Source organism: Canis lupus, chromosome 4 (assembly GCF_003254725.2).
Source record: "Canis lupus dingo isolate Sandy chromosome 4, ASM325472v2, whole genome shotgun sequence".
NCBI classification, from domain to species: Eukaryota; Metazoa; Chordata; class Mammalia; order Carnivora; family Canidae; genus Canis; species Canis lupus.
The window spans coordinates 83750775-83760545 of NC_064246.1; positions in this window are offsets into that span (position 1 = coordinate 83750775).

Sequence of the window (9771 nt, forward strand, 5' to 3'; positions counted from 1 at the left end):
ATAAAATATTTAACTTTCATTTATTGGGATATTTGACATTCAGTAGTAAGTATTTTCAGATGCTGTTTGTAGGAACCATGCTTTAAGAGAATAGCCTTTCCATTTCTCTCTTAATTTGATATTTTAATAAAGTTACTGGTTTTTATTTGAGAACTGCAATTTTTAACTTTGGTTCAGGAAAGCAGTTTTTATAATCTATTTTTCTAAGCTATATATCTGAAGCATGATCCAAATTTTAATTTTTATTTGGTCTATGTATTAAGTATAAAAAGTTTGCTTTTACTTGCTAAAATATTTAAAGTAAATTAAATAATATGAAATAAATATTACTTGGAAAAAGTTTAATATTCTTATATATTATAATGCTATTACATTATAGTATTGAAAAAATACATCATTACATTTTATAATAAAAGATATAATTGCATTTTATAATATGTTAATATAAAATGTTATTCTAAAATAACTTTATATCGGGGCACCTGCTCAGTGGTTGAGCAGATCTGCCCTATGGTCAGGTCATGATCCACGGTTCTGGGATTGAGTCCCACATTGGGGTCCCCACAGGAAGCCTGCTTTTCTGTCTCCCTCTGTCTCTGCCTCTCTCTCTCTGTGTCTCTCATGAATAAATAAATAAAATAGTAAAATAAAATAACTTTATATCACATTTCATGTAAAAATGGTGAAGAAATCTTTAAAAAATTCCAGTAATGAAATAAATAAATTACAGAGATGAAAAATATAGCATGAGGATATGATCAATAGCATCGTAATAATGTGGTATGTTAATAGATGGTAACTACACTTACTATGGTGAGCAACAAGTAATGTATAGAATTGGTGAATCACTAGGCTGTAGATCTGAAACTATTATGACATCATATCGTAACTCTACTTTAAAAATAATTTTAAAAATGTGTAAGATATTTTATGAATATATACTAATATGTAACAACAAATAATTGCAGTTTTGCTGTAAGTGAAACTATGATACTGAATGTTTTAAAAATTTACATATTAGAAAAATCTCTCAACCCTAGTACATATGTGAGTGAGTTTCTAGGAGACCAGAAACATAATTTTTGAGTCCAGACATAATATGAGCCTGAATGGAAATACTGCAGTTACAGGGAGTTTAGAAAACAATGGCTTAGTATATAATTCCTTAAAAAGATAGGATCCTTAATATTACAGCGATGGCTAGATGTAGGTTTAGGGCAAATTCTAGGATGACTCTCAAACTTTTCATTTAACTGAACTCATGTTCTCATTCACCGAAATACTTCACCATTAGGGATGTTTATTTTTTATTTATTTTATTTTATTTATTTTATTTTTTTAAAGATTTTATTTATTTATTTATTCATGAGAGACAGAGAGAGAGAGAGAGAGAGAGAGAGAGAGGCAGAGACACAGGCTCCATGCAGGAAGCCTGACATGGGACTCAATCTCAGGACTCCAGGAACATGCCCTGAGGTGAAGGCAGGAGCCAAACCGCTGAGCCACCCAGGGATCCCCATTAGGGATGTTTAAAGAGTAACCAATATCATTGCAGAAGGTAAGGAAGTGGAGAGACCTAGAGCTAGAGAAATGATTGTTTGGCTTTGAATTTGTTGAATTAGAGATTCTATGGAACACATTATAGCTGACAAATGTGTCAGAAATCAGGCCTGAAATAGAGAATGGGAATTAGGGTGGACATTAGCATTCACGGTTGTCTAGGTGCCTTGCTGTGCTAATGGCTTTACATGCATTATTTTTCTTAATCTTCCCAAAAATCTCTTGTTAAATTCTAAAGTCCCATTTAATATTTTTATTTTTTTTAAATATTTATTTATTTATGAGAGACAGAAAGAGTGAGGCAGAGACATAGGCAGAGGGAGAAGCAGGCTCCACGCAGGGAGCCCAATGTGGGGCTCGATCCTGGGACTCCACAATCATGCCCTGGGCCAAAGGCAGGTGCTAAACCCCTGAGCCATCCAGGTGTCCCTAAGATTTTATTTTAAAGTAAACTCTATATCCAACTTGGGGCTCGAATTTACAACCCCACAATCAAGAGTCCCATGGTCTATCAACTGAGCCAGCCACGTGCCCCCTAATATCCTGTTTAAGAAATGAGTTCTCAGAGAGACATGAATATAAAGACTGCTTCTGGAATTTTCCTGCAGAATTAGAAAATGAAGTAGTAAAAGGCAAATCTTCAATTCTAGTCCAGGTCCCTCTCCTGCAAATTCTGTTAGGGTTCCTTGAGATGTACTGTTTACATTCATTGGCGAGGAGAAATGGAGCGGCCAAAATAGAGCTCTGGGAAACATCCACATTAAAAATGTAGAAAGGAAACCCTCCAAAGCAAACAACTTTAAGAATACCAAGAAAGGGGTGAATTTCAAGAAAAAAGGGGAGTCGGAAACATATACTGTTTTTCAGTGAGTTTGCTTTTGAAAAAGAAGAAGAAAAATGGAATGTATTGCATAGCACAAATACCATGACAATGGAAGCCTGTGCCACAAGTTTGCAAAAAAGTAGAGTTTTCAAGTTATGAGATGGGGGGAGATAGAAGATTGTCAAAGATGTTTGATTTTTTCACGAAAGTTGTACGTGTCCTTGGTTTTACCCAAGTCAAAGCAGCAAGCGCTCCATGAGACTGCCTTCAAATATGGGCAATAAGCCAAGCTTCCTAATAGTGATGGACTGGTATTTAATTAAAGTGAATTAATTCTGATTTTTAATAAAGTAGGACAGAAATAAACACTGGTGAAAACAACTTCATTCTAAATGTGCTAATGTTTATTCAAAAGGTTATAACTCTGATGGTCAAAAGGCTTAGGAATATAATTATGTCTATGATAGAGTAGCATGTGAGAGATTGATTAAAAATAAATCTGAGGTAAATGGGATAATATTAATGCTTACCATTATCGGGGAGAGCCTATTATGATCAAAACTTAACTACAGTATCTAATTCTAATAATTGCACAAGTTGATGGCATTATTCCCATTTTAATTTAAGTAAATAATCTCATAGATGCTAAATAATTTCTATGGATTCACTCAGCTGGGAAATTGTACAACTGGAATTCCAATCTAGTTCTGTTTGGCTGAAAAGCCCGCTGTGTCTAATATAACACACAGGAAAGAAAAGATCCTGATCCCTGTGGAAGATGCAATTCTTTTTCACAGGTACAATATAAGTGCAACATAAACTGAATTTCTCTTCTTAAAATAGTCTAGATTTACTTTCATGGAAAGTTTTGCATGGAGTGTATCAAAGAAAATTTTACAAATTAAAGTTTGAGAAATACACTGGTATAAACCAGTGAGTCTTTGATGTATTTGGAAATCAGAGAGCAAAGATGTATTTCTATCTTTACTATCTGTTTTTACTTTACCTCTGATTCTATAGGGGCAAGTATCAAGCTTTTCCTAATAACAATTACTATTATTTAACTTTTATGTATTTTTAATTATCATTTGTCTCCATATTCAACTCTTTGTCATTAAACTGTGAATTCCACAAGTCTGTCTAAATCAGAATAATAGAATAATATTCAAAATTTTCTCAGCTTGCATAAGCATTAGGATATATAATTTGTTTCATAAATTTACAAGTTCGGGTCAATAAATCTGAACCTTTTTTTTTTAAAGATTTTATCATTTACTCATGAGAGACACACAGAGAGAGGCAGAGACACAGGCAGAAGGAGAAGCAGGCTCCATGTAGGGAGCCCGATTCGGGACTTGGATCATGGGACTCCAGGATCACGTCCTGGGCTGAAGGCAGATGGTCTACTGCTGAGCCACTCAGGCTTCCCTGAACCTTGATTTTATAACCCATAATGTAAACTCTCCTATCCAAGCCCCAACATTATATATCAATCACTGTGGTAGGCAGAATAAGGGTCCCAAAGTTGTTCACATCTTATTGTTCCCAACCTATGACTTCTTCCTTGCTTGACTAAAAGATACTTTGCAGATGTGATTAAAGTCGTGAAATTTGAGATGAAGATTATGCTGGATTATCCAACTGAATCTAAAGTAACCATTTGACTCCTTGGAAAGCAGAAAACCTTTCCCAGCGCTGTTCAGAGAAAGCTAGAGGACAATGGAAGCGTGGTCAGAGAGACATTGTATTGCTACATCGATGGCTTTGAGGGAGGAGAAAGCTGTCCATGAGTCAAGGCATTCAAGCAATCTCTAGAAGCTGAAAAAAACAAAAGCAACTGATTCTTCAGAAAAGAATGCACCTGTGCCCACACTTTAATTTTATTTTTATTTTTTTGTAGATTTATTTTATGGGTATTTTAACCAGTGAGAACTACTCAGACTTCTGACAACAATAATTGTAAGATCAGAAATTTATGTTGTGTTAAACTACTAATTTAGTGGTAATGTATGCCAGCCACCATAAAAAAATTAAAAAATAATAAAACAACAACAACAACAACAACAACAAAACTAATATAACTACTTGAAGGCCTGGTTTGTTTTTTTGCTTTTTTGTTGTTTTGTTTTTTGTTTTTTGTTTTTTGCTTTTTTTTTTTTTTGTTTTTTGTTTTTTTTTGGCCTTTGTAAAACCCAGAGTCCATCTCATCTTTCAAGAATCCCTTTGAATTTAGGAGAAGCTTCCTGGAGCTGATATTCCACAGCTGCCTCTCATGTATCTCTGTAGGCTAGACCATGACCTTGGCCACTGTATCATTGCTTGCTTTTGGGGACTCAAGAATTCATCCAATTTTCCAGGTAATCTCCCTGCCCCATGTAAGCCCCAGTAGAAGTACATAGTCTGATGATATTTTTATCTTTACAGCTCTGTCATTTCCAAGTTCTCATAATACTGCAGAAGACTATGTATTGGTGACTTCCACTTAAGATTTTGAAAGAAGTATTGAGAAAGCAATGGTCTGTAGACCAGGAGTACCTAAGAGACAATATTAGATATCACCTTTTCTGAAAACCCTTCAGCCATTCTACAGCTTGAAATATGTATTAGATTAATATTTTTGTCTTTTTCCTCATGTACCAAACCCAAATCTCAACTTTCCTTACGTATGCATTCGAGAGAAAGCCATTAAGTTCTCTTCTTGTAGCCTGTACTTAAATTTCACACAAATTATTGAAGGAGTCCTTCTAAATCAGAGCATTGAAATATTATATATATCAATATAATAATTATATATAGTATATAATTACATGATAATATTATATATAAATGTATACATATACTTTACAGAGAATATTCTCAAGTTTTGAGCTCTATATTCTTTTCTTTTTTAAAAAATAACAGCAAAACCTATAGGAAAGTGCTAAAAATGAAATGGAAAATGCCCAGAGCTCAATAATATTCTCCTTTGTATTTCTCTATTGCATTTCTTTGACATCTTTACTCCTTTTATTTCTTTGAGCTTGAGAATACATACCCTTTGATAATTTTTGCTTTTACATTTTAGCCATGATGAGACTCCTACATTTTATCCATGGTAATAGTTGAGGAATGACAAAATTTCAAAAAAAAAAAAAATTTACGTTTGCATCCTAGGATGGGGGGTGGCATTACTAAAAGCAAGTTTTAGTTGCTCCCAATTCCAAGAGAATACAAAGATAAGAAATCAATCATATTTCTATTTTGATACTTGAGATTTCCCAGGGGTATAAACAGAGTGTAAAATAGTATAGACATTCTTGTTATTATAATTCACAGGGAGGTGATATCTTATCCTGTTGGGAGACAATCAGAAATGTTTTGTGAAGGAAGTCAATTACGTATCTGTAGCTAAGATTCAATAGTTGGAAATAAGTGAAAGTGAATTACAGATATAAGAAACAATGACAATAATGGGAATAAGAGATGTGAAAACAAAAAACCTGTATGTAATACAAATTGGTATCCACATTCATATGAGGTTAAAGGTTGACAAGCCCTTGACAAGACCCTTTCTAATGACCCTTAGGGCTAATCTGAACCTTTATCACGAGTCTCCCTCCCTCTCCAGCATTATTCTCATTCTCTAACAAGAGCTTGTTTACAATTCACGGAGAAAATTATGACCATCAAGAAATATTTCCTCCAGGTTCTTAGTTCTCTACCTATATCAGTAGCCCTACCTCATTGTAAATACTCTGGCAACTATTACATTTTAATTGCCCAGTCTAGTATATATAAATCCGTTTTACTTACCAAATGCCTCTATTCTTTTGAACTTTACGTTTCTTTCTGGAAGCTTTCTGCTCCTTGGAGTTGTCTGACCTCACACTCTATTTTTCTTCTAAGTTTCTAGCAATTTTTTTTCTAGTTTTCTTTCTTGTTTCTGCCTGTATAAGTAGAATTTCACCAAAATTCTAATCTTGAGATTCATTTCTTCTTGCATTAAGTATTCTTCCCTGGATTCTTGCACAAAACTGATTTTACAACCTGACACTAAAATCCAATAATGTCCAAACCTACACCACACTGCAGAAAGCTCTTCCAAGCTCTATATCCTTAAATAGTATATTCACCTTGACATCTCTTCCCCAAGGATCTACAGCCCTTCTACTCAGTATTTGGAAGCCATCTGGTTAATATAATCACAATCTTTATTTTATTTTACCAATTTTCTTCTTTGTGGTACAATAAGAAAGAGATAAGCTTATTGTTAGCTAAAAACATCCCATATTATTATGATATAATTTCTAGAATAGATGAAAATTTTTGACCAGATAGATTATGTATAACCAAACAATCTATCATCTCATATTAAGTATAGCATATGCCCTGGAAGTGTGATAGTGAGGGCAAAATCAGTTAGAGGCATTTCTGTATCACAATCATAATAAGTAAATAAAAAAATATATTTTTAAAACACTTTAAAAAGGGGATCCCTGGGTGGCTCAGCAGTTTAGCACTTACCTTCAGCCCAGGGCATGATCCTGGAGACCTAGGATGGAGTCCCACATTGGGCTCCCTGCATGGAGCCTGCTTCTCCCTCTGCCTGTGTCTCTGCCTCTCTCTCTCTCTCTTTTCTGTGTCTCATGAGTAAATAAAAAAAATATTTTAAAAAATTTAAAAAAGAATCATAATGAGTTCCCCTAACGATCCTTTAAAATAAAGGTGTATTTCACCTTCACATAACTTAACTTTGTGGCCACCAGTGACTTGAAGCTTATCAGTTTCAGTGAGTCCCACTTAAATCTGGTTGGAGAAGAGAGAATACCAGAAAAAAAATTATTTTTATACTTCTGACATAATATATATATATATATATATATTTAGAATTGTTAAACTTGAAAACAACCAAATTATGTAAAACATAAATATGTGTAAAAATACATAATTAGAGATTATTGCTAGTGATTTATGAAAAAAATAGACTTCTTTTATGTAATTTGTTATTATGTCTGTTAAACTTTTAAAGGAATTCATTCATTTAATGTCTATTAAATGTATATATAGGATATTTAATTAATATATGTTGACCAAGCATATTCTGAAGCTAGTAGTGCTCGATATAAAAAAAATAAAAGTACTTTGAAATCGTGTGCATTCTGTTCCAAAAATTCACCTTAGCAGTCCTTAAAAGTTCTCATATGATAGTCATCAACCTGAATCTGTGCAGTTAGAAATAAAAAGTAATAATAAAAAAAAAGTTTGTTGCTGACCTGATGGTATATATTCTTTCATTTTTGTGAGTCTTTTGAAGTTTCAATCCTAGGAGAGTTTGATGACACTATAAGATATCACCATTGGGAAAAGCAGAGCAGGTCAATTGGGTGGTTTATACAGGTAGAACTAAAAATAAAATGAAATATTTCTCTATCCTTAAGTGTTCAAAGATTGCATGAGTGAAAATTACCAATTTTATTGACTCGGGTTTCATACTCAAGGACTCCCAGAACTTGCACTTTTGATGTAGTAGAACCTGTTTGAAAGGAGAAAAAGAAGTTTTAAAAGTAGAGACAAGTGATATTACAAACTGATTTGTTGGAGTCTAGCTTGCTCACAGCCTGGATCCCTTACCCATAGTGACTGGTCCTTGTTCCTGCAATTACCTTTTGTAAAATTTAAGTGGTTTCTTTTTAAATTTTAACGATAAACCTGCTAAATGTCTTGAAAGTCTTCTTCCTAAAAATACCTTTTTGGTATGATATTTAAAGAACTAAAGGACATCTGAATTTAGAAACACTGAAATGACTTCAAAGTGAACAATGTTATATTCAATATGCATTTGGCAGAAAATATGAATGTACATGTTTTAATAGGCTCCAGATTCAAAGAAAGTATTTATTTCAAAAAATGTAATTAACCTAATGACCAGGTATAAATTCATGAGCAAAACTCAGTCTTCTTTTCTTTACATATTCAAAAGGGATTGCACTAAAATATATTCTTTCATTAAAATATTTACTGAGTCTGTGAAATACCCAGGTATTTTGATGTACTGTTGTCATTAAGTGTTTGAAATAAGTCTGAGATCTAGTGTTTTTCCCTAAGTTAATTTCTAACTCGAAGTATGTGTTATCTTTGTAATTAAGTAAAATAACAATTATTTAACAGCAAAATATATTGGTAGATCTTTTTATTAAAGAAGAAACTAGGTAGGTGCATTATTTCTTTACTTTTCAAGTCCCTGAAATAGAGCAAGCTTCCTTGAATGGGATTTTAATGAATGACACTCAAAATTATATAGAGTCTCTATTTTTATTGTTCAGACTTAATCTATTAAATAAAGCATCAACAGAAGAAATACATTCAATAATGCGCGTTACTTATCTTCACCATTTAGAAAAAACAATCTTCTTGCCTGTTATTTTTAAAAAGTCTATGTGTAATTTCTATAAAACCCATTATGTTGACGACTAAAAGGACAGAAAAATTATCAGTATTTGAAAGAAAGTGCATTCTCTTTATTTCTAAGTTAAAAAAGAGTGTCATTATGTTTAAAATATAATTGATATTTATTTCATAATGCCAAAGGCTTTAATAATCATTATATAAAGAAAGTATACAATTTCCTAAATGAGGAGCAGCTATTAGCCATTTTATCACTCATACTATGACCAAACTCTTATCATCAGCTAAAATTTTTATATTATTTATACATCTTAATAACACCCAAAATTATGAAAGACGAAATAATATGAGGAAATATGTCTCTTTTTAAAGCACAAAGAATTTTGGGTAAAATGTTTTAAAATGTTTAATTAATTCTAATAAGTAAACTCAAATGTAATGGAAACTCCCTGGAGTTATAAATACAAAAAGGAATGGATAGAGGGTGGGGCTATGAGCTGATGCTGCAGTTATAAATGGCACAGTGCTATATTTTACTTCTCTAGGTAATCGGGAAGATGGTTTTCATGCCTATGAAGGTACACGAGATGAGAACCTGTGTTTGTATGAATTGAAAACATAGACCTGGAAGCTGAAAATAAAGTTAGGACTCATGAACTTACACAAACTTAGAAAAATCAGAAGCAAAAATATTGCTACCAGCTCAGTAAAAACATGAGGATATTTTGCTCAATTAACCTGAGGTTTAAGTGAGAGAAAATGGTTTCTATTGAAAACTGAAACCAGGCATCTAATCTATAAATTGATGTAAAGATCTTTTAAAAATATATTTATTTATTCATGAGAGACACAGGGAGAGAGGCAGAGACACAGGCAGAGAGAGAAGCAGGCTCCATGCAGGGAGCCCGACGTGGGACTCGATCTCGGGTCTCTGGGACCACGATCTGAGCTGAAGGTAGGAGCCCAACTCCTGGGCCACCCAGGTGTCCCTGATGTAAGGATCA